The following is a 24,974-nucleotide window of genomic DNA, read 5'->3' as shown; positions in this document are numbered from 1 at the left end:
GTTACTTGTTGGGAATTCCGCTATTCCCTTTGTATCAGTCTATCTTGAATATTTGTGTAATTACCATTCCTTTATTTCTGCTCCACAATTAATTCTTAAGCATGGCATAAATTGTTATTCCTCCCCTCACTCATTGCTCATCTTTCTTATCATCTGTATGCATGTATGAGACAAGTTGCAAAAGAAAAAGAAATTGGAGCTTTACAGAATCAAAAGAAATACACTCTTTGCAAGGAACTCGTGCAGTAGCCAGCAAGCCACAAACTCTTCCAACTTCTTCGCTTCCATTTCCTCTGAGCTAATGTCCCATTTTGTTCCCCAAACATATCAGAATATTGTAGAGGTTGTATCATGGAATGGTGCTTTCAAAGATCCAGAGGCTTTTGAGCTATTTCAAGCATTTTCAGAGCCTAAGCATGATAAAATGTCGTAACAGATCTGTCCAAAAGTGATACCAAAAAGAGAAAGAGAATTAAATACATTATGGCATGAACAAAAAATAATTTAAGGTTTAAAATCTTTATTACAGTTAAAGACCACCATAATGACTGTGGGGTGTATTTAGCTAAAAAGTACAGAAATCAAAGTGTAGTAACAGTAATTATACTAAAAAGCCAAGACATAAAAGACAGAGTATATATAAAAACAGGAGTCTTAGGACTGCCTCCGACCTCCGCTCATTCTGCCGGGACCTGAAAACTTGGCTCTTTGAACTGTCAGGCCTAGACTGAGGGGTTTTAATTGGGTTTTAAATGTTTTAATTTTTAAACTTTGTGCTTTAAATTTAATTAATTGTTTTAAATTTTTAACTTTTGTACGGTATGATTTTAATTGCCCTGTAAACTGCCCTGAGTCCTACGGGAATAGGGCGGTATATAAGTCGAAAAAATAATAAATAATAATAAATGGAACTGTTAAGGTATTTAAATTTAGTAGCTGGAGCAGTGAGGTTGTGCAGTGAGCCAGAAAAGTTGTGGTTGATTGGTGCATCCTGCATGAGGCAATCTGCACTGTGATTGGTTGCTGTGGGTGTGGAGGGGGAATTTCCCTGTTTTCCAGCCTTTTTCTTCTGTGTGCTTTGTATGCTGTTCTGTGATTTGCCTGATGATGCTCCTGTTTGCCTATCTAGTTTGCTGTATACATAAGTTGTAAAATATATTTACGTATAGAAATACAAGCTCATGTCAATCTATGACTTCATTTGGACACCTGCTGCACAATCCCCTGACAGGAACTAAGCAGACAGTAAGGCATAAGATGGCTGTAGCTCCATGAAGTTTAGTATGTGGCAAACTAAATCTATTACTCTACAGAGCAAATTGTAGGATGAGCTGGATGCTCCTTAAGACTGGTTTATGGCACAAGTCATCCATCGTCTGACCAATTCTTACTGCTGCTCTGCAAAACCTGGCAACATTATACTGTATTTTGTACCAGGGCGGCCATTTGAAAGCAGAAGGGAGCTACAGAATTGTCCTGTGCATCCTGAGTATTTATGCAGTGCTGGAGAAACAAGCCTGATACAACACAGTGCTGTGATAAAGTCACTGGAGAAACACAGGATTTGTTGTTTCTATGTGTCCAGAACCACCGGGGCATTGTATTACAACCTGAACTGTATTACTGAAATGAACAACCCTTGAATTCTTTGGTGTCTTCTAAATTCAGGAAAACATTTAGCAGCTTCCACTGCTATCACCCACCAGCATTCAAAGGATAACAAGAGGCACCCCCGAGCAAAGTAGATCACAGCAGCAGTTGGTAGAAAACTTGAAGATCCTACATTCAAAAACTACATCCATTTTTTCTCTAGAATAACAAAGCCTGTTTGATCTTCCACATAGTGTCTCCCAGGTGATGTCAGGGTAGTTAAAGTCCCCCATTACTATTGTGATATACTTCCTACATACCTTAGTTAACTGACTAAGACTAACTGACTATTTTCTCTGGCTGGGTGAACTATAGTATACACCTATGGCAATGTCATTTCCCCCCCTTTTATATTGACCCAAATGCATTCAAGACAGTTTTCATCATTGTTGTACTCTATTTCTGTAGAGATGTAGTTATTTCTTATATATAGTACACCTCCACCTCCTCTTTTATTTGGTCCGTTTTTAAAAAATAATTTAAGTCCCTCTAGCTGATATCTGAGGGATATCTGAGGGAACACCTGCTGCCAGCATCAAGTTCCCTTCGTCCAGTGCGCTCCCACAGGGAAGGTCTTCTCAGGGTGCCGGCGGTAAAAGTTTGCCGGCGGGTAACGCCCAGGGGGAGGGCCTTCTCAGTGGGTGCGCCTGCCCTCTGGAACCAGCTGCCTGTGGAGCTGAGGACTGCCCCCATCCTCCGTTCATTCTGCCGGGACCTGAACACCTGGCTCTTCGAGCTCTCTGGTCCAGGCTGAGAATTTTAATTTTAATTTTAATTGGGGGTTTTACTCTTTCAGGGACTGTTATAATCTTTTTAATTGTTTTTAATTTTTGTATTTCTTGTTTTAATTCCCTGTAAACTGCCCTGAGTCCTTCGGGAAAGGGCGGTATACAAATCCAAATAAATAAATAAATAAATATTCCATTTGTGGGTTTCATCCCACCAAGTTTCCCTAATGGCAACAATATATCTGCCTTTATTTACTTGTATTTTTAATTCACCATGTTTATTGCTCATACTCTGCATGTTGGTGTATAGACACGAGTCCTTTTTGACTGATTCTGTGTTTACTTTCTACATAACATGTATAGAAATATTCTGTATCAATTAACTAACTCTCCCAGTTTAGTTTAAATGTTTCTCTAGAAAAACTGTAAATTTGATGCCAAGTAACTCAGTCCCTTTCTTTGACAGATGCAGACGAACTCTGTTTCATCGGACCAGCTGCAGACATCATGACTAGTTCCTTTTTGTTCTTTATATACTGGTAAAACCTCTATCCTACCAAGTTCCTGCCCCAAGCTCTGGAAATCATTCTGCACAGAGAGTACATCTTTTGGGGACAGATCATTTGCGCCAAGATGTACAATAGCATCAACATCACAGTTCTTACTGGAATTCCTGACTATCTTCAAAATATGCCTCTTGTCTCTGCACCTGGCAGACACCTGACCTCTTTCAAAACCTCCGTATCCTTTCCTAAATTTAGATCCAGCTGTATTTGCATATCATGTTCAAGAACCTTTACATATGAAATTTTCTTCTCACTGCCCCAAATCTCCCTCATAGGTTCTCCATTCTATGCTTCACAATCTGAACAGGAATTCTTCTTGTCCTGAATTTCTGAAAATGTTAGGAAAAGATGAACTCTGAACCCTCCTTACTTCTCCCATCAACTCATATTTGAGGAGCTACAATAGGCAAGTAAATCAGAGTGCTCCTATCTCCTAATATATTTTTTCAGGATCTAAAAAACTGTATGTTGCTTTTCTATGATCTCTATTGTTCAACATGCAAAAAACATCCCCAAAAGCCTTTTGGCAGCAATTGTGCTTTTTTGCAAAAGGAAATATCTACTATATTTTGCTGATAGCCAGACACAAGTAGTTAACCTTGATCAAGCTATCATTTTCCATTTTCATTTCTTTCTCTCCTCCGTCATACCTAATACTGAGACATGTAAGGCTAAACAGAATCAGGTAAGAAATTAAATACTTAATTTCTCAGCTGAACTTGCAAAGGCAGATGAGAAAAGAAATTCAAGCCTTCTCTTTACGTATCATCTTCTGGGTCATGTGGATTTTCTTATGTTTAATAAGAGAGGATGTTTGCGAGAAGCACCGTCCACACTCTGGGCACTTGAAAGGTTTCTCACCTGTGTGTAAACCTACATGATTTATAAGATTAGTCCTAGTACTGAAACCTTTCCCACAATCAGGACACTCATATGGCTTCTCCCCTGTATGAGTCCTCTGGTGTATCACCAGGCCAGAATACCAACTGAAATATTTTCCACAGACCAAGCACTCATACGGTTTCTCCCCAGTGTGAGTCCTCTGGTGTATCAGCAGGTTGGAATTCTGATTGAAACTTTTCCCACAATCTGGACACTCATAGGGTTTCTCCCCAGTGTGAGTCTTCTTGTGTTTCACAAGGTTGGAATTATTACTGAAACTTTTCCCACAATTAGGACATTCAAAGGGTTTGTCTCCTATGTGAGTCCTCTGGTGTATCATGAGGTTGGAATTACGAAAGAAACATTTCCCACAATCTGGACACTTGTACCGTTTCTCTCGAGCATGAGTCCTCAGGTGTTTAACAAGGTTCGAATTCTGACTGAAACCTTTCCCGCAACTGGGACACTCATATGGTTTCTCCCCTGTGTGAATCCTCTGGTGTGTCATCAGGTTGGAATTATGACTGAAACCTTTCCCGCAATCTGGACATTCGTACGGTTTCTCCCCTCTGTGAGTCCTTTGGTGTTTCACAAGGTTGGAATTATTACTAAAACCTTTCCCACAATCTGGACATTCGTATGGTTTTTCTCCGGTGTGAATTCTTTGGTGTATCGCAAGGGCAGAATTATGACTGAAACTTTTCCCACAATCCGGACACTCATATGGTTTCTCCCCTGTGTGAGTCCTCTGGTGTATCATCAGGATGGAATTATGACTGAAACCTTTCCCACAGTCTGGACATTCATAAACTTTCTCCCCTGTGTGAGTCCTCTGGTGTATCATCAGGGTGGAATTATGACTGAAACTTTTCCCACAGTCTGGACACTCATACGTGTTTGCTCCTGTGTGAGTCCTCAGATGATTCACAAGATTGGTATTACGACTGAAAGTCTTCCCACAACTGGGACACTCATATGGTTTCTCTCCTGTATGAGTCCTCTGGTGTATCACCAGGTTGGAATTGTGACTGAAACCTTTCCCACAATCTGGACATTCATACACCTTCTCCACTCTGTGTGTCCTCTGGTGTATCACCAGGTGGGAATTCCGACTGAAACTTTTCCCACAATCCCAACACTCATACGGTTTCTCCCCTGTGTGTGTCCTCTGGTGTGTCACCAGGTGGGAATTCTGACTGAAGCCTTTCCCACAATCTGGACACACATAGGGTTTCTCTCCTGTGTGTGTCCTCTGGTGTGTCACCAGGTGAGAATTCCGATTGAAAGCTTTCCCACAATCAGAGCACCCATATGATTTCTCCCCCATTTCAATCCTCTTTTGTAACACTAAGGTAGCATGTTTCCTAAAGCTTGTGCCACACTGAGGACAGAGGTTGGTCTTTTCTTTATATGCACATCAGTGGGACTTTTCAACCTATAACATTATTGAATTTTCAAGGTCAAAAACATTTTGGATCCCTTCTTGGATGGGTGCTTTCATTCAAGCTATTCTTTCTTCACAGGGCAAGGCTCGCTTGACTGCCTATCCTATGTGATTATACAAGTGACTCCTTCCTCCTCACTGATTTCCAGATTACTTCTCTTTTTCTGTATTTCAAATTGTCCCCCTTGACTTTTCTCTGGAGTGTTTGCTTCAGCTCTACACACTCATTTTTTTCCAGCTCAAAATTCTCTTCCTATTATTCTCTCTTTTGTCTCTCACCTTCCTCATGAAGGAGAAGAATTTTGTAGTTTTCGGAGGAGTCGGAAAAAACTTTCATTGCTGACTGGATTTGCTTTCTTTTTTAATGCTGCTTGTGATTCTCACTTGTCCGGAATTCTCTTCCTGGCATCCTATTTGTCTATAAAATGGACATAAAACCCTTAGTTTAATGGCTGTTTATAAAGTCGCTGCAGAAGATGTGAAAACAGCAAGAGAAAAAGCATGCAGAGGATGTGAAATCAGCAAGAGAAAGAGCATGCATTATAATGCAAAAAGCGAAAATGCTGGATTAACCTCTAACATTAAATATGATTAATTTGATGCATAGAAAACTAGAAAGATACAAGTTCAAATATCCACACAAACATTAAATTCCCTTTTGGACTTCAGTAAACCACAAACTCTTAGCGTTACAAACTGTTATTTTCAAATATATCAGAAAATGCTGAGGATAGATTATACAGATTTGCAATAGATAAAGATTTCCCTGTCAGTCAGGTTGGACTCTAGGGCATAGAGTTCATCTCCATTGTCATCACTACAGGCCACCCAACCAAGCAGGAGAAATAGATGAACTTCTTGCTAACCAGTTAACGAATGTATTTCAGAAACACTCCATAAGAGTAATGAGGGACTTTAACTAGCCTGACATCAACTGGGTGACAAACTCTGCATCAGGTGGGAAATTGAACAAGTTCCTGACCAACTTAGTTGACAACATTTGTCATCCAAAAAGTGGAGGAGGGACAGCTATACTGGACCTAATTTTTACTAACACAAAAGAAGTGAAAGAGGGGGGTTAAAGTTGTTGCAACTGTGTGGTAGAGTGACAACGTCATATTGGAATTCAATATAATGCAGACACAAACAACAGAACATAATCACACCAGTGTCTTAGACTTCAAAGGAGCTGGTTTTAACAAATTTAGAGAGAGCTTGGGAAGGATTCCATGGATGAAAATCTTAAAGGGGAAAACCACTCAACAAAGTTGGAAAACTGAAAAATATGATTATAAAATTCCAGTCCAGCTCAATACCACTGAACAAGAAAAACAAAAAATCCAAGAAGAAACCAGCATGGTTAGACAAAGAATTCTCTGATAAATTGAAAGACAAAAAGGATAAATACAAATAGTGGAAATAGGGACATATAACTAAGGCAGAGTTCAAACAAATAGCCCGAACTTGCAAAGAGGAAATCAGAAAAGCTAAGGCTCAGAATGAAAGATGTCTTGAAACAAATGTCAAAAATAATTTTAAAAGTTCATTTCAACACATATAAAAAACAAGAAAATGTCAAGAAAATAATTGGTCCACTAATGAGAGAAGATGGCAAGGAAGTAAGAGGCAGTAGAGAGAAAGCAGAGCTATTCAATTCATTTTTGGTCACCATATTATAAAAACAATGAGGAGATTCTGGAAGAGTGCAGAGAAGAGCAACGAAGATGATTAGGTGGCTGGAGGCTAAAACACATGAAGAATGATTGCAGGAATTGGGTTTGTCTAGTCTAGAGAAAAGGACTAGGGGTGACATAATAGCACTGTTCCAATATCTGGGGGCTGACACAAACAAGAGGGGGTCAATGTATATTCCAAAGGACCAAAAGGGAAGGCAAGAAACAATGGATGGAAACTAATCCAGGAGAGAAGCAACTTAGAACCAAGGAGAAATTTCCTAACAATAAGAACAATCAACCAGTGGAACGGCTTGCCTTCAGATGTTGTGGGTGCTCCATCATTGGAGGCTTTTAACAAGAGACTGGACAGCCACTTGCCTGGAATGGCATAGGGTCTCTTGCTTGAACAGGGGGGTTGAGCTAGAAGACCTTCAAGGTCTCTTCCAACTGTACTATTCTGTTATTCTGTTCTTTTGTTTCTTGGTCCAGGGAGCCAGCATTGTCCAAAGATAATTTCAGTGGTTCTGTGGCCAGCATGACTCTACGACAAAGGCACATAGAACTCTATTACTCTATTATTTGCCTGCTTTCGAACTGCTATGTTGGCAGGAGCAGGGGAAGTAACAGGAGCTCACCCTGTTCTATGGAGCTCAGGCCTTGAACCCCAGTCATCAGCCCTCCAGCTCAGGATCTTTAACCACTGAGTCATTGCACTCCATACAGATATAAAGGTAAAGGCTCCCCCGCAAATGCGTGCTAGTCGTTTCCAACTCTAGGGGCCGGTGCTCATCTCCGTTTCAAAGCTGAAGAGCCAGTGCTTGTCCGAGGACGTCTCCGTGGTCATGTGGCCGGCATGACTAGACGCCAAAGGTGCACGGAACGCTGTTACCTTCCCACCGTAGCGGTCCCTATTTTTCTACTTGCATTTTTACGTGCTTTCGAACTGCTAGGTTGGCAGAAGCTGGGACGAGTAACAGGTGCTCACTCTGCTATGCGACACTTAGGATTCGACCCGCCAAACTGCCAACCATCTGATCGACAAGCTCAGCGTCCTAACCCACTGAGCCACCATGTCCCTTACATCAAACAAATCTAAGCACACTTACCAAAAGCATGTTAAGACTCCCGTGTATATTTTAGGCGCAAAGATATCCCAGAAGTGGGTACGCTCAAATTTTTTAGTCTAATTTTAGAGGAAGAGAGGGCTTTCAATAGATGAAGGGCTTCGACAGATGAGGGGCTTCAACCGATGAAAAAGTGCTGAAAGCATTTGCAAGATGTAATGCCCAGTTTTGCGCATGAAACTCCTCGGTTTCCAAGAAAACAACAAGCTCACAAAAATCGCGGAAGAGTCCACCCTAAACTGAAGGAGACTTTTTAAATCTCCCAACCAACAAAAAAAAAAATTTGCAGGCACCACTTTTAAAGCGACCAGCACCACTGGGACAAAACTTGGGGAGGGAAGGACCGTGCGGCAGCAACGTGTCTCTGGTTTCTTCTCTTCTTCTACACCGTGGAGGAAATCAAACAACCCTAACTTGCTCCCGGCTTCTTCTCCGACCTGCCCTCAATTCACTTTCCAGCTGCTGTTTGATCCTGGGAAGAGCAACAGAGCCGCCCTCCAGACCTCCATCCTCCCACGGATGAGCCGGAAGAGGAGATTCCTCTGCTCTCCTCTCTAGAAATCCAGTACTCGTTTGTTTATACACCTGTCGGCTCCGTCGCTCCCCCTCCCGTTGGAATTGTCAGCACTCAACAACCATCGACGCCGCCCCTGTATTTAACGGCTTTCTAGGCGGCGGGTGTTATTCATTTCATCGAGCGCCATCTAGCGACGCAAGGCTGAAAATCTATTCTTTGCAAGATTTCGGATCGATTGTTTGTATGCGCCGTCAAAGTGATTTCAAAACCGCCGACCGCATCGATAATTTCACTTGGGATCGGTCTCTAAACTGTTCTTTCGGGTCTCCCAGGGATGTTCTCACAGCTAGTATAACTGACCCGGCGGCTTTGCTTCCAAGAATTTAAAATCAGAGGTCTTCAAACTTGGCCCCTTTTATGACTTGTGGACTTCAACTCCCAGAATTCCTCAGCCAGGCACACTGGCTGAGGAATTCTGGGAGTTGAAGTCCACAAGTCATCAAAGGGCCAAGTTTGAAGACCCCTGATTTAAATCAACGTGGGTGGGGAGGGGGGGCAGGAAACGATGTGCACACAAACAGCACCAAATGCACATCACGAGTGGATTGGTGAATTCTGTTCCAGCCAGTTATGGGGGGGGGGGCATAACTGCGGGGTCAAGGATAAGTCCTCAAAACCTAACTTTGCAAACTAAAGTGAAGCTCTACATCAGGGGTAGGCAACCTCGGCTCTTTTATGACTCATGGACTTCAACTCCAGGGCCCTTTTTAAGACTGCAGAGCCAAGGCAAAATGTTCATCTGAATGCTCACCCATCCTTTTCACAGTATCCTAGGCCAAGGAATGTTTCACTCTTTGTTTCATCAACCCCTTTTTAAAAGGTTTCCACCTTGAAAATGACTCTCCTTCCACTGGTAGATTACGTGAATTCAATTGACTATTTTCGCAGAATGATAATCAAAAGAAACACACTTAGCAATGAACTCTTGCAGTAATCAGTCAGCTATGAAGTCTTCCAACTTTTTCACTTCCATTCCCTCTGTGCTAATGTCCCATTTTGTTCCACAGAGACATCAGAATGTTGTAGCTGCTAAGAGTCCTCCTTGCGGAATAGTCCTCTCAAAGACCCAGGGGCTTTTCAGCCATTTCAAGCATTTTTAGCACCTTAACCATAAAAATGTGACAACAGATGCACCCAAAAATAAAACTAAAAAGAGAGAATTGAATATGACAAAAAATAAATATAATTTGATTTAATTTAAAGTTTAAAAAGTTTATTACAGTGAAAGACCAGCATAATGAATGTGGGCTGTATTCAGTTAAAAAGTAGAGAAAGTAATCACAGTGTAAAAATAGTGAAATTATACAAAAAAAGAAACAAGAGAGACATAAGTCTTTATTGATTAGCCCTTGGGCCATATCAAAATGAAAAGTTACAAGAGAGACATAAATGAGAGAGTAAAAACAGAAGGCTAAATGGAACTAAGAGCAAATTATTGTTGTTCTTAGTTGTGAAGTCGTGTCCGACCCATCGCGACCCTATGGACAATGTTCCTCCAGGCCTTCCTGTCCTCTACCATCTTCTGGAGTCCATTTAGGCTCACGCCTACTGCTTCAGTGACTCCATCCAGCCACCTCATTCTCTGTCGTCCCCTTCTTCTCTTGCCCTCAACCTTTCCCAGCATTTGGCTCTTCTCCAGTGAGTCCTTCCTTCTCATTAGGTGGCCAAAGTATTGGAGTTTTAGCTTCAGGATCTGGCCTTCTAAAGAGCAGCCAGGGTTGATCTCCTCTAGGACTGACCGGTTTGATCGCCTTGCAGTCCAAGGGACTCGCAGGAGTCTTCTCCAGCACCATAGTTCAAGATAGGGCACAAGATAGGGCACATAAATTTTAGCATATTTATTTATTTATTTATTTTATTGTATTTCCCGAAGGACTCAGCATATGGCAGATTAAATCTATCACTTTACAGAGCACACAGTATGATGAACTGGATGTTCCTTCAGACTAGTTTATGGCACAAGTCATCCATCATCTGACCAATTTTAAGTCTGCTCTGCAGAACCTGGCAACATTATTGATATTTTGTACCAGGGCGACTATCTCAAAGCCGCAGGGAGCTACAGAATTATCCTATGCACCCTAAGTACAGGCAGTACAGGTAGGCTTTGACACAACCACAACTCAGCCCAAAATTTCTGTTGTTAAGTGAGAAATTTGTTGAGTTTTGCCCCATTTTACAACCTTTCTTGCCACGGTTGTTAAGTGAAGCAGTGGAGCTGATTAGTTAGTAACCCAGTTTTTAAGTGTATCTGGTTTCCCCATTGACTTTGCTTGTCAGAAGGTTGTAAAAGGGGATCACATGACCCCAGGACCCTATGACCATCATAAATATGAATCAGTTGCCAAGTGTCTGAATTGTGATCACATGATCATGGGGATGGTGCAAAGGTCGTAACTGTGAAACATGGTCATAAAGTCACTTTTTTAGTGCCGTTGTAACTTCAAATGATCACTAAGCAATCTGTTGTAAATGGACAAATGAACCTGATACTAATATCTCCATAATACAGCCACTGGAGAAGCACATGTTTTGTTGTTTCTGAATGTTCAGATTCATGGGCACACTGTATTATAAGCTGAACTGTGTTACTGAAATGAACAACACTTGAATTCTTTGGCGCCATCTACATTTAAGGAAAAATTTTAGCACCTTCCACTGCTATCACCCACCAGCATTCAAAGGATAACAAGAGGCACTTCCAAGCAAAGGAGATCACAGTAAAAGGTGGTGGAAAAACCGAAGATCCTACACTCAAAAGCCACAATCCCCTTTTCTCTATAATATTCCAATAGTATTTGCATATCATGTTCAACAATCTTCACATGTGGAATTTTTCTGCTCTTCTCACTGCCCAAAGCTCCCTCATATGTTTTCCATTCTGTGCTTCACTCTTCTTGCTTGATGCTTCACAATCTAAAAAGGGATTCTTCTTGCCCCGAATTTCTGAAAAAGTTAGGAAAACATGAACTCCGAACCCTCTTTACCTCTCTGCTCCCATCATCTCATATTTGGGGAACTACAATCGCTAAACAAACCAGAGTGCTCCTATCTTCTAATATATACGGTATATTACATAACATAAAACATCCCAAAAACATTTTGGCACAATTGTATTTTTTCCCCAGAAGGGAATATCCACTATATTTTGCTGATAGCCAGACACAAGTAGTTGAACTGGTGTAAGGAAAACAGCCTAGTTTTAAATGTTGGAAAAACCAAAAAGATCATTGTCGATTTCAGAAAAGGCAGGCACAGCCACACTTCTTTGTGCATAAATGATTCACCTGTGGAAAGGGTTACCAGCATCAAATTCCTGGGTGTGCAGCTAACGAGTAGGCTGACTTGGTTGCTCAAAAGTGCAGGCAGGAAACGGTGTGCACACACAAGTACACATCATTTCTGGATCCGTGAATTCTGTTCCAGCCAGTTATTCATCCTGGGCGGGCAAACTGAGGGAAGAATGTATACAGAATAACAGAATTGGAAGGGACTTTGGAGGTCTTCTAGTCCAACCCCCTGCTCAGGCGGGAAACCCTATACTATACCTGTGTATCTGATTTTTCTTGCCCAACTGTAGAACCTAACTTTTTTCACCGTTGAAGGTTGAGTCTTACTTGGCTTTGCAAGATAAAGCCAACTGTGGGGCATTAAAAGCTCATGAAGTTCTTGTTTGTGTAGACCTAAATGATTGCCAGCTTCATCCTATTAATAGAACAGTGAAACCCTGGTCAAACCTGGAAGATCCACTGGCATTACATCCAAACCACATCTAGATGGGAGGAACTTTAACTGGCTTTGCCTCTGAACCTTCTATCTGTATTGTTGGGCAGCCTAAATCTCACTAGAGGGCAGAATTGCTCTGAGCAGCCTTCCAAATCCCCAGAAGTTATTATTCTCAAGCAACTTGGGTTAAAAACTTGAAGGAAACTAGTTTGCAGAAAGCTGATCTAAAGATTGTCGTCCCTTCACAGAGGTGGTTCTGGCCAGAGATCATTTATTTTTATTTTTTATTTTTTTATTTTAATTCCATTTATATCCCGCCCTTCTCCGAAGACTCAGGGCGGCTTACAAGCTTAGCAGTATCATGTCCTCTCTATAGAAGATTAGAGAGATCCAAGTTCAAATATCCAACAAACATTAAATTCCCTTCTGCACTTCAGTAAATCACAAACTCTTAGCATTACAAACTCTTTATTTTCTCCCATTTTTCCCCCCAAAGACTTCGGAACGTTGTAGCAACTAAGAGTTTGCATTGCAGAGTGGTCCTCTCAAAGATCTAGAGGCTTTTGATCTATTTCAAGCATTTTCAGCGCCTAAAGCATACAAAGAAAGTAACAGATGTGTCCAAAGATGACACTAAAAAGAGAGAATTAGATGTCAAAAAATTAAAACTAATTGGATTATTTTACAATTTAAAATCTTTTATTATAGTGAAATACCAGCCTAACAAACATGGGGCGTATTCAGCTAAAAACTATAGAAAGTAATCAAAGTCTAAAAAATAATAAGTATACTAAAAAACAAAAGACATAAATGACAAGAGTATATTAAAAAGCAGAAGTCTAAATGAAACTAAGAGAACAGCAGTTTATGCAGTAAACGTCTCTGTAATACAGCCACTGGAGAAGCAAGTGCTCCGTTGTTTGTGTGTCCAGAGTCACTCGGAGCGCTGTTATAACCCAAATTATGTTACTGAAATGAACAACGCTTGACTTATTTGGTGTCTAGTAAACTCAGCAAAAATGTATCACCTTCCACTGCTATCACCTACCAGAATTCAAAGGCTAACAAGAGGCACCTCAAGCAAAGATCACGGCAAGAGTTGCTAGGAAACCTGGAGAACCTAACGCTCAAAAAACCACGTCCCTTTTTTCTCTATAATATTCAAGTAGTGTTTGCATATCACGTTCAACAACCTTTACATGTGAAATTTTTGTGCTTTTCTCACTGCCCCTAACCTCCTTCATATGTTCTCCGTTCTGTGCTTCACTGTTCTTGTTTCACTCTGCACAAACTGAACAGGGATTCTTCTTCCACTGAATTTCTGAAAATGTTTTTTAAAATGAACCCTGAATTCTCTTTACCTCTCCTCTCTGATCATCTCACATTTGAGCAGCTATAATCACTAAGTAAATCAGAGTGCTCCTATTTTTTTTAGCATCTGCAGATTTCTGAAACTCTGCATGTTGCTTTTCTATGATCTCTTGTTAAACATGCAAAAACTATAACCCCAAAGCCTTTTTGCAGCAATTGCACTATTTTTTCACAAGAGAATATCCACTACGTCCTGCTGATAGCCAGACGCAAGGAGTTAACCTTGATCAAGCTAACATTTTCCATTTTCATTTCTTTTCTCTCCTCCCTCATGCCTAACACTGACGCATGTTTCACTAAACTGAATCAGACCAGAAATTAAATAATTTCTCAGCTACATTTGCAAAGGCAGCTCGGAAAAGTAATTCAAGCTTCACCTTCTTCACTCATCCCCTTCTGCCTAATGTGGATTTTTTTATGTTTATTAAGGGAGGATGTTTGTGAGAAGCACTTCCCGCACTCTGGGCATTTGAAAGGTTTCTCCCCTGTATGTAAACCTACATGATTTATCAAGATAGACCTAGCACTGAAACCTTTCCCACAGTCCGGACATTCATATGGTTTCTCCCCTGTGTGAGTCCTCTGGTGCATCACAAGGCTAGAATTCCAACTGAAACATTTACCACAATCGGGACACTTGTACGGTTTCTCCCCAGTGTGAATCCTCTGGTGCATTAGCAGGGCAGAATTCCGAATGAAACCTTTCCCACAGTCCAGACACTTGTATGGTATCTCTCCAGTATGACTCTTCTGGTGGTTCAGAAGATCAGAATTATGACTGAAAACTTTCTCACAATCGGGACACTCATACGGTTTCTCGCCTGTGTGAGTCCTGAGGTGTTTCATCAGATGGGAATTGCAAAGGAAACCTCTCCCACAATCCGGACACACATACGGTTTCTCTCCTCTGTGAGTCTTCTGATGTATCACCAAATTGGAGTTATCACTGAATCTTTTCCCACAATCCTGACACTCGTACGGTTTCTCTCCTGTGTGAATCCTCTGGTGTGTCACCAGGTGAGAATTTTGACTGAAGCCTTTCCCACAATCTGGGCACTCATAAGGTTTCTCTCCTGTGTGCGTCCTCTGGTGTTGCACAAGGTGAGAATTCCGTTTGAAAGTTTTCCCACAATCGGAACACCCATATGATTTCTTCCCCATTTCAGTCCTTTTTTTGTATTACTAGCAGTAAAAGGTAAAGGTAAAGGTTTCCCCGCACGTGCGTGCTAGTCATTTCCGACTCTAGGGGCGGGGCTCATCTCCGTTTCAAAGCCGAAGAGCCAGCGCTTGTCCGAGGACGTCTCCGTGGTCATGTGGCCGGCATGATTAGACGCCAAAGGCGCACGGAACGCTGTTACCTTCCCACCGTAGTGGTCCCTATTTTTCTACTTGCATTTTTCTACTTGCAGTGGTGGGATTCAAATTGGAGAACAACTGGTTTTTTGTGTGGATGCCGCTTCCGGAAGTCCATTCTGGGCCTGGGCAACAAAAAATTAGCTACCGGTTCTGCCATAGTGGTGCAAACCGGCTGAATCCCATCACTGATTACTAGGGGTACGTGTTTCCTAACGCTTGTGCCACATTGAGGACAGTGGGTGGGTTTTTCTTCAGAGCAGTTCCTTTAGTATATAATCAGGTGTGATGTGCAATCTGTGCTTTTCCCACAATATGCACATCAGTGGGGCTTTTCAACCTATAACATTATTGAATTTTCAAGGTCAAAAACATTTTGGATCCCTTCTTGGATGGGTGCTTTCATTCAAGCTATTCTTTCTTCACAGGGCAAGGCTCGCTTGACTGCCTATCGTATGTGATTATACAAGTGACTCCTTCCTCCTCACTGATTTCCAGATTGTTTCCCTTTTTCTGTATTTCAAATTGTCCCCCTTGACTTTTCTCTGGAGTGTTTGCTTCAGCTCTACACACTCAGTTTTTTCCAGCTCAACATTCTCTTCCTATTATTCTCTCTTGTCTCTCACCTTCCTCATGAAGGAGAAGAATTTTGTAGTTTTCGGAGGAGTCGGAAAAAACTTTCATTGCTGGCTGGATTTGCTTTCTTTTTTAATGCTGCTTGTGATTCTCACTTGTCCGGAATTCTCTTCCTGGCATCCTATTTGTCTATAAAATGGACATAAATGGTTGTTTATAAAGTCGCTGCAGAAGATGTGAAAACAGCAAGAGAAAAAGCATGCATTATAATGAAAAGGCAAGCATGCCAAAATGCTACTTTAACCTCTAATGTTAACTATGATTCAGTTGATGTATAGAAAACTAGCGAGATCCAAGTTCAAATATCCACACAAACATTACATTCCCTTTTGGACTTCAGCAAATCACAAACTCTTAGCATTACAAACTGTTATTTTCAAATATATCAGAAAATGCTGAGGATAGATTATACAGATTTACAATAGATAAAGATTTCCCTGTCAGTCTATGTCTGACTCTAGGGCATGGAGCTCATTTCCATTGTCATCACTACAGGCCACCCACCCAAGCAGGAGAAATAGATGAACTTTTTGCTAACCAGTTAACGAATGTATTTCAGAAACACTCCATAATAGTAATGAGGGTCTAACTAGCCTGACATCAACTGGGTGACAAATTCTGCATCAGGTGGGAAATTGAATAGGTTCCCAACCAATCTAGCTGACAACTTTGTCATCCAAAAGGTAGAGGAGGGAACTAAAGGCATTGCTATACACAACACATAAGAAGTGATAGAGGGGGTTGAAGTTGTTGCAACTGTGTGGTAGAGTGACCACGTCATACTGGAATTCAATATAATGCAAATGCAAACAATAGAACATAATCAAACCAGTGTCTTAGACTTCAAAAGAGCTTATTTTGATGGGACGGGGTTGGGTTTTATGTATTTTAACCTACTGTTATAGTTTTGGGCACTTGTTTAATCTTTTTTAATTTTTGTATTTTGTCTTTTAACATGTATTGCCCTGTTCACCGCCCTGAGTCCTTCGGGAGAAGGGCAGTATACAAATAAAATTATATTATATTATATTATTTTAATAAACCTAGAGAGAGTTTGGGAAGGATTCCATGGATATAAAATCTTAAGGGGGAAAACCACTCAACAGGGTTAGGAAACTCTGAAAAATAGGATTACAACAGCCCAGTCCAGCTCAATACCACTGAAAAAGAAAAACAAGAAACCCAAGAAACCACCAGCCTGGTTACAACAAAGAACTCTGATAAACTGAAAGACAAAAAGAATAATTACAAAAAAAATGGAAAAAGGGAGATATAACTAAGGCAGAGAGCAAAAAGCCCAAACTTGTAATGATGGTCAGAAAAGCTAAGGCTCAAAATGAAATAAGACTTGCAGGAAATGTCAAAAAAAAAATTTAAAGTTTATTTCAACATATAAAAAAACAAGAAAAAAAGTCAAGGAAACAATTGGTCCACTAATGAGAGACGCTGGCAAGGAAGTAATGGGCAGTAGAAAGCAGAGCTACTCAATTCATTTTTGCATCTGTCGTCACACAAAGATAATACAGCCCAATTTATCAAAAGCTTAACTGTGAAAGACAGATTAGGAATACAAATTAAAATAAGCAAGAAAATACTAAGAGATATATCTGTCTGCTCTAGACAGGTTCAAATCACCGCTGACAGATTACACCCCAGAGTGCTGCCAGAGCTGCCAGATGTGATCTCAGAACCACTGAACCTTATCTTTCAAAGATCTTGGATTACCGGGGAACTACCAGAGGACTAGAAAAGAGTTGATGTATTCCCAATCTTCAAAAGAGGAAAAAAATAACAGATCCAGGAAACCACAGACAAATCAGCTTGACATTAATACCTGGGAAGATCCTGGAAAAGTTAATAAAGCTTCAGACCTGCAAATAGCTAGAAGCAAGCAAAGTTATAAGCAGAAGTGAACACGGGTTTTTCAAAAACAGATCGTGCCAAAACAATCTTAATTTGTTGCAGCCCTATCTAGACCGGGATGCCTTATGTATGGTCACTCACGCACTCGTGACCTCTCCTTTGGACTACTGCAACGCTCTCTACATGGGGCTGCCCTTGAAGACCACTCGGAGGCTCCAACTGGTACAGAATGCAGCCGCGAGAGTTGTGTTGGGAGTTTCCCGATACTCCCATGTTACACCTCTGCTCCGCGAGCTGCATTGGCTTCCAGTTGTCTTCCGGGTGAGATTCAAGGTGTTGGTAATGACCTACAAAGCCCTACATGGCATGGGTCCGGAATACCTTAGGGAGCACCTGCGGCTGGCATTGTTGTGACTCAGGGCCAGCCTGTGGTTTCGGCAGCCGGCTCAGATGTGTCGGATGACTCAGATGAGGGGGAGGAGGACCGTGTGGGAGACGAACCGGTTGATGATGGCGTGGAGGCTTGGCAGAGTTCCCAGCCGGGGCCCTCTTCTCAGCTGCGTGAGCCCGATAGTGCGGAAGATGACCCACAGCTGGCCCTGTTCAAGGACGCCCGACGCAGGAGGCAGTCGAGCAGGAACAAACAAAGAAAGAATGTGGGACTCCTCGGGAGGAGGCACAGGGAGACCACGCCCTGAGCTCTCTATAAAAGGAGTGTTTGGGGAGGGGCTGGTTGCTGAAAGCAACTTTTCCGCTTGAGAAGACAAGCTCTAGTGTTTTTGTTAACTGCGTAATTAAATCTTGGCAGAAGCCTTTTAGCCTTGGACGCTCTCCAGTCTCTTCTTTTTGAATAGGGGTTTGCTAGAAGAGGGCTGGTTCAGAACAGTTTGCTTTCAGCCACCCACCCCTTATTACTACGATGGAGCAGCTTCTTGCCGAGAATGCCCAGCTCACCCAGCAACTCACTTTGCTGGCAGCTCAGGTGGCACAACTGCAAGCTCAGGTACATGCTGCACCCCCACCCAGGAGGAAATGTCAGATAGCTATGCCGGATAAATTTGCTGGTAAACCAGAACTGTTTCCTGCCTTCCTGGGACAATGCCAGCTTTATATCAGCGTGAGAGCAGCTGATTTCCCCACTGACCGAGATAAGGTGGGATTCCCTGTTGAGCCTTCTGTCGGGAGATGCAGCTCGTTGGGGCACGCCTCTGTTGGCACAGCCTAGCCCTTTGTTGGATAACTTTGGGGGGTTTTGTGACCATATGCGCCTCATGTACGAGGACCCGATTAAGGCGCAGACTGCCACCCGACGCCTGAAAGCTTTGAGGCAGGGTCAGCGCCCTCTACAGGCCTATATCAGCGATTTCCGGCTGCTTAGCCAGGATTCCGCCTGGAATGAGGCTGCGCTCGTGGATGCCTTTCAGGATGGCTTGTCAGAGGAGATGTTGGATGAGCTGGCCCGCGTGGACATTCCCTCAGACCTGAATGGGCTGATCCATCTTTGTCTGCGGATCGATGCCCGGCTGCAGCAGCGTAAGAGTCGCCGTGCCACCCCACAGACCCCTGCCGCCCCTGTTGTGCGTGAGCCCCCAGTCCAGAGGGAGGAGCCAATGGAGCTGGGTGCCGCCAGGTCCCGTCTATCGGTGACGGAAATGGACAGACGACGATCGGAGGGGTTGTGTTTTTACTGTGGGGACCCTGGACATTTGGCTGCTTCTTGCCCGAAGAAGCGTCAGCGGGCGTCAGTGACCAAGCCTGCCCCGAGAAAGTCCCCTGCTTTGCTATCGGGAAACGGCCCGAGCCCGATCTAGACGGTGTGAAAGATCGGGCGACCCACAACGACCACGCCGAGCGACGCCGTTCCGACGGTGCCTGTGAACCTCCATGGCATTTGATTCTGGAGGCACGACTGATCCTTCCTGGCAAGCCAGAGGGGATTCCGGTCCATGCCTTAATTGACTCTGGGGCTACCACTAACTTTATGGATTCGGCCTTTGTGGCCAAATGGGCTGTTCCCCAGTGTCCAGTGGATCCGCCCATGCTTGTGGAGACCATCGATGGTCGAGTGCTCCTGTCCGGGCCTATTACGGCCGCCACGCAACCCGTGTGTATGGCCATCAGTACCCATGTGGAGGCCATTCAGTTTTACGTCACTTCGGATCTGCACTTCCCCGTGGTCTTGGGACTGGCGTGGCTCCGGGTGCATGATCCACAGATCTATTGGTATCAGAACTTGGTCACCTTCCCAAGTTTGCAGTGCGTGGACCACACCCGCCATATCTGTGCCGGCCAGGTGGAGGGTTCCTCAGGGGTTTCCTTGCCTCCCGAACTGTCCGACTTTGCTGATGTGTTCAGCGAGTCAGAGGCGGACCAATTACCCCCGCACAGGCCCTATGACTGTTCCATTGATCTAGTCCCTGATGCGCCTCTCCCAGTGGGGCGTTTGTACTCCATGTCGGAGCCCGAGTTGGCTGCATTGCGGGACTTCCTGACAAAGAATTTGGCTCGTGGTTTCATCCGGCCCTCGTCCTCGCCAGTGTCTGCACCCGTGCTCTTCGTCAAAAAGAAGTCGGGCGAGTTACGGCTTTGCTGTGACTACCGGAAACTCAATGCCATCACGCTGCGTAACCGCTACCCGCTGCCCCTCATCCCCGAGCTCTTGGACCGACTCCGGGAGGCTAAGATCTTCACGAAACTGGACCTGCGTGGAGCTTACAACCTCGTCAGGGTTCGGCCGGGTGATGAGTGGAAGACGGCGTTTGGTACTCGCTATGGACATTTCGAGTACACGGTGATGCCGTTTGGCCTGACCAACGCCCCCGCTGTGTTTCAGCATTTTATGAACGATATCTTTCGGGATCTGTTGGACCAGTTTGTCGTGATTTACCTGGACGACATCCTGATTTACTCCCCGTCGCGTGAAGCGCATCATCAGCATCTCCGTCAGGTCCTGCAGCGCCTCCGGGAACATCGGCTGTTTGCCAAGTTGGAGAAGTGCCAGTTCTACCAGGTGACCATCGATTTCCTGGGTCACCGCATTTCTCCTGAGGGCATCGCCATGGAGCCGAGTAAAGTCGAGTCGTTGCAGAGTTGGCAACCCCCGCGTCGCGTGAAGGACGTTCAGCGACTCCTTGGATTTGCCAACTACTATCGGACATTCATCCCTGGCTTTGCTGCCTTGACAGCCCCCCTCACCCGGCTCCTGCAGAAGAAGACTCGGTTCCAGTGGAACGCCCCCGAACAACAGGCGTTCCAGGCTTTGAAGGACGCCTTCATGAAGGAGCCCATCTTGAAACATCCCGACCCGCAACGGCCGTTTGTCGTGGAGGCGGACGCCTCCGACATTGCCATTGGGGCCGTGTTACTCCAGGCAACGACGCCCAGCGGTACCCTTTTCCCTTGCGCGTATCACTCTCGGAAATTGAACCCCTCGGAGCGCAACTATACCATCTGGGAGAAGGAGCTGCTGGCCATCAAGGCGGCATTCGAGGCTTGGAGGCATCATCTGGAGGGGGCGCGGCATCAGATCGAGGTCCGGACGGACCACAAGAATCTGGAAAGCCTGCAGACCGCTCGGAATTTGAATCAACGCCAGATCCGGTGGTCCCTCTTCTTTGCGAGGTTTGACTTCCGGGTGCGGTACATACCAAGCGGGCACAACCAGAGAGCGGATGCTCTGTCCAGAAAGCCCGAATACACCTGAGCGGAAGACAAGCTTCCGCCCAGGACAGTGATCCCCGTCGAGTCTTTTGCTGCGGTGCGGGAGCCGGTGGATATACGGGCTCGGATCCGGGAGGCGCAGCAGCAGGAGGCGTGGGTGGCTCAGCGGAAGGAAGAGGTGGGGCCAGATTCGCCTTGGTCGGTCGCGGATGGACTCCTGTATTATCGTGACCGGCTCTATGTTCCAGGAGGGCCACTCAGGGGACTCGTCCTCAGCCAGTGTCATGATAACCCGGCTGCGGGGCATTTTGGCCTGTTCAAGACTCTGAACCTGGTCTCCCGTACCTTCTGGTGGCCCCGAGTCCGACACGATGTCCAGTCTTATGTCACCTCCTGCATTCCTTGCAGGCAGGCCAAGTCAGCGACAGGGGCCCCGCCTGGTTTACTGCAGCCCTTGCCAACACCCAAGAGACCCTGGGGGGCTGTGTCCATGGACTTTCTGACGGATCTACCCCCATCCTCCGGCTTCACGACAGTGTTTGTGGTGGTGGACATGTTGACCAAGATGGCGCACTTCATCCACTGTCGCGGCTTACCGTCAGCTCGCGCCACTAGTCGCATGTTCATCCAACAGGTGTTCCGGCTGCACGGCCTTCCCGATAGAGTCATCTCCGATAGGGGGGCCCAGTTTACAGCCCGCTTCTGGCAGGAGTTGATGCGGGCGTTGGACATTAAGGTTTGCCTCTCGTCCGCGCATCATCCTCAGACCGACGGGGGTACCGAGAAGGTCATCGGCATCTTAGAGCAGTATCTGCGCTGCTACGTTAACCTGCAGCAGGACAATTGGGTGGACTATTTGGCCATAGCCGAGTTTGCCTTTAACAACTCGCAGCACACCTCCACGCAGATGACACCATTCTTGGCCAACGTGGGTTATCACCCCCGGTTTTTCCCCCTTTCTCCCGTGGACTCATCGGAGCCGGCAGCGAACGAATTTATGGCGGAGTTACAGGCGATCCATCGGTTGGTGCGACGGCAGCTGGAGAAGGCCAAGGCCGACTACAAGAGGTTCGCCGATCGGTCGAGAAGGGATACGCCTCCACTATCGGTGGGGGATCGGGTCTGGCTGTCCACCAGGAACCTACCATCCACTCGGCCGGCGAGGAAGCTGGACCACCGTTACCTTGGACCGTTCCCAGTCGAGGCCGTCATCAATCCGGTCGCCTATTGTTTAACTCTGCCACGTTCCCTGCGCGTGCACCCCGTCTTCCATCGGTCCTTGTTGGTCCCCGAACAACCGGCCTGTCCACTTCGCCAAGCGGAACCTCCCCCATCAGGAACTCGTGATGGAGGCAGCACCCCCGAGTACGAGGTTGCCAGCATCAGGGATTCCCGCTGGCTGAAAGGTCGCTTCCAGTACCTGATCGAGTGGAAAGGGTACGGGCCGGAGGACTTCACATGGGAAGACGCGACCGCCGTTCATGCCCCTGCGTTGGTGACTGCGTTTCACGAACAGTTCCCATCCCGACCGCATCCGGATCGGCAGACCCGGGGGAAGGGCCCTGCGGTGCGGGATAGTGTTGTGACTCAGGGCCAGCCTGTGGTTTCGGCAGCCGGCTCAGATGTGTCGGATGACTCAGATGAGGGGGAGGAGGACCGTGTGGGAGATGAACCGGTTGATGATGGCGTGGAGGCTTGGCAGAGTTCCCAGCCGGGGCCCTCTTCTCAGCTGCGTGAGCCCGATAGTGCGGAAGATGATGACCCACAGCTGGCCCTGTTCAAGGACGCCCGACGCAGGAGGCAGTCGAGCAGGAACAAACAAAGAAAGAATGTGGGACTCCTCGGGAGGAGGCACAGGGAGACCACGCCCTGAGCTCTCTATAAAAGGAGTGTTTGGGGAGGGGCTGGTTGCTGAAAGCAACTTTTCCGCTTGAGAAGACAAGCTCTAGTGTTTTTGTTAACTGCGTAATTAAATCTTGGCAGAAGCCTTTTAGCCTTGGACGCTCTCCAGTCTCTTCTTTTTGAATAGGGGTTTGCTAGAAGAGGGCTGGTTCAGAACAGGCATCAACTTCCCTCCGCCCAGTGCGCTCCCACAGAGAGGGCCTCCTCAGGGTGCCACCAGTCAAAGAATGCCGACTGGTGGCCCCCAGGGGGAGGGCGTTCTCTGTGGGCGTGCCGGATTTATGGAACCATCTTCCGGTTGAGCTCCAGATGGCGCCCGACCTCCGCTCCTTCTGGCGTGATCTAAAGACTTACCTCTTCGAACAAGCTGGCCTGGCCTGATGGGATGGGGTTGGGTTTTATTAATGTGTTTTAACTTATTTTTATTGTGTTTTAACTTATTGTAAGAGTTGTGGGCATTTTGTTTAATCTCTTTTAATTTTTGTATTTTGTCTTTTAGCATGCATTGCCCTGTTCACCGCCCTGAGTCCTTCGGGAGAAGGGCGGTATACAAATAAAATTAATAATAATAATAATAATTCCGTTCTTTGAAATCAGAGGACAAGCAAAATGCATGCTTTCAAACTGCAAGGCTGGCAAGTAATGGGAGCTCACCCTGTTGCATGGAGAGCAGGTCTTGAACCCCAAAAGTCAGCTCTCCAGCTGGAAGCACTGAAGAGCATCTTTAACCCCTGGGCCATGTCACCCACATACAGATATGCACACAAATATGAAGCATACTTACCAAAGTATGTCAAAACTCCACGTGCATTTCAACTGCAAACATGTCCCAGAAGTGGCTACCCTCAAGCTTCTTAGTCTAATTTTAGAGGAAGAGGGGGCTTCAACGGATGAACGTCTTCAACAGATGAAAAAAGTGCTCAAAACATCTGCAAGATATAATGCCCAGTTTTGCGCGTGAAACTCCTCGGTTTCCAAAAAAAAAACCCCAACAAGATCATAAAAATCGCGAAGAGCCCACCCTAAACTGAAAGGAGACTTTTTAAATCTCCCAACCAACTGAAAATGGCAGGCACCACTTTTAAAGCGACCAGCCCCACTGGAACAAAATTTGGGGAGGGAAGGAACACGCAGCACTACCAGCAGCAGCTGACCTGTTTCTGTTTGCTTTCTTCTCTGTGGAGGAAACCAAACAACTTTACTGGCTCCCTCCGACCCGTCCTCAACTCAAGCTTCCAGCTGCTGCCATCCCAGGAAAGAGCAGGAGAGCCGCCCTCCACGCTTCCATTCTGGGTCAGCCGGAAGAGGAGATTCCTCTGTTCTCCTCTCTAGGAATCCAGTGCTCGTTTGTTTATACAACTTTCGGCTCCGTCGCTCCCCCTCCCGTTGGATTGTCAGTATTCAGCAACCATCGATTCCGCTACGCCGGTAGCGACGGCTTACTAGGCGCCGGGTGTTACCATATTTATTTCATGGAGCGCCATCTAGCGACATAAAGCTGAAAATCGCTCTTTGTTTGCAAAGGGGTGTCAAACTGCCCGCCCGCGGGCCGGATGGGTCATAACCAAAACCGCACCCACCCACCCCATTGCTGGCAATGGGGAAAAAAAACGCGATAGGTCCCGACACGTGACGTGAGGTCGCGAGATTGACAGCCACCAAGTGATTTTTTTTCAACACCACCGACCACGGCGATAGTTTCACTTCGGATCCATCTCGAAACTGTTCTTTCGGGTCTCCCAGGGATTGCACCCATAGCTACCACAACTGAAGCAAGCCGCTTTGTTTGCAAGAAACGAGAATTTAAACCAGGGGT

General features: G+C 45.2%; 1 long non-coding RNA gene across 1 annotated transcript; it reads right to left on the bottom strand.

Moving 5' to 3' along the window:
* Nucleotides 1-503: 503 nt before the first annotated feature.
* LOC310636145 lies at nucleotides 504-24,504 on the bottom strand. Its single transcript, XR_014491618.1, has 4 exons — nucleotides 24,313-24,504; nucleotides 23,943-24,087; nucleotides 913-5,688; nucleotides 504-664 (listed from the first exon to the last, which is right to left on the bottom strand). It is a non-coding gene; the product is annotated as an uncharacterized lncRNA (long non-coding RNA).
* Between the last annotated feature and the right edge of the window lie 470 nt (nucleotides 24,505-24,974).

Source organism: Vipera ursinii (genome assembly GCF_947247035.1).
Source record: "Vipera ursinii genome assembly, chromosome: 2".
Lineage (NCBI taxonomy): Eukaryota > Metazoa > Chordata > Lepidosauria > Squamata > Viperidae > Vipera > Vipera ursinii.
This window is presented reverse-complemented; position numbering and strand designations above follow the sequence as displayed.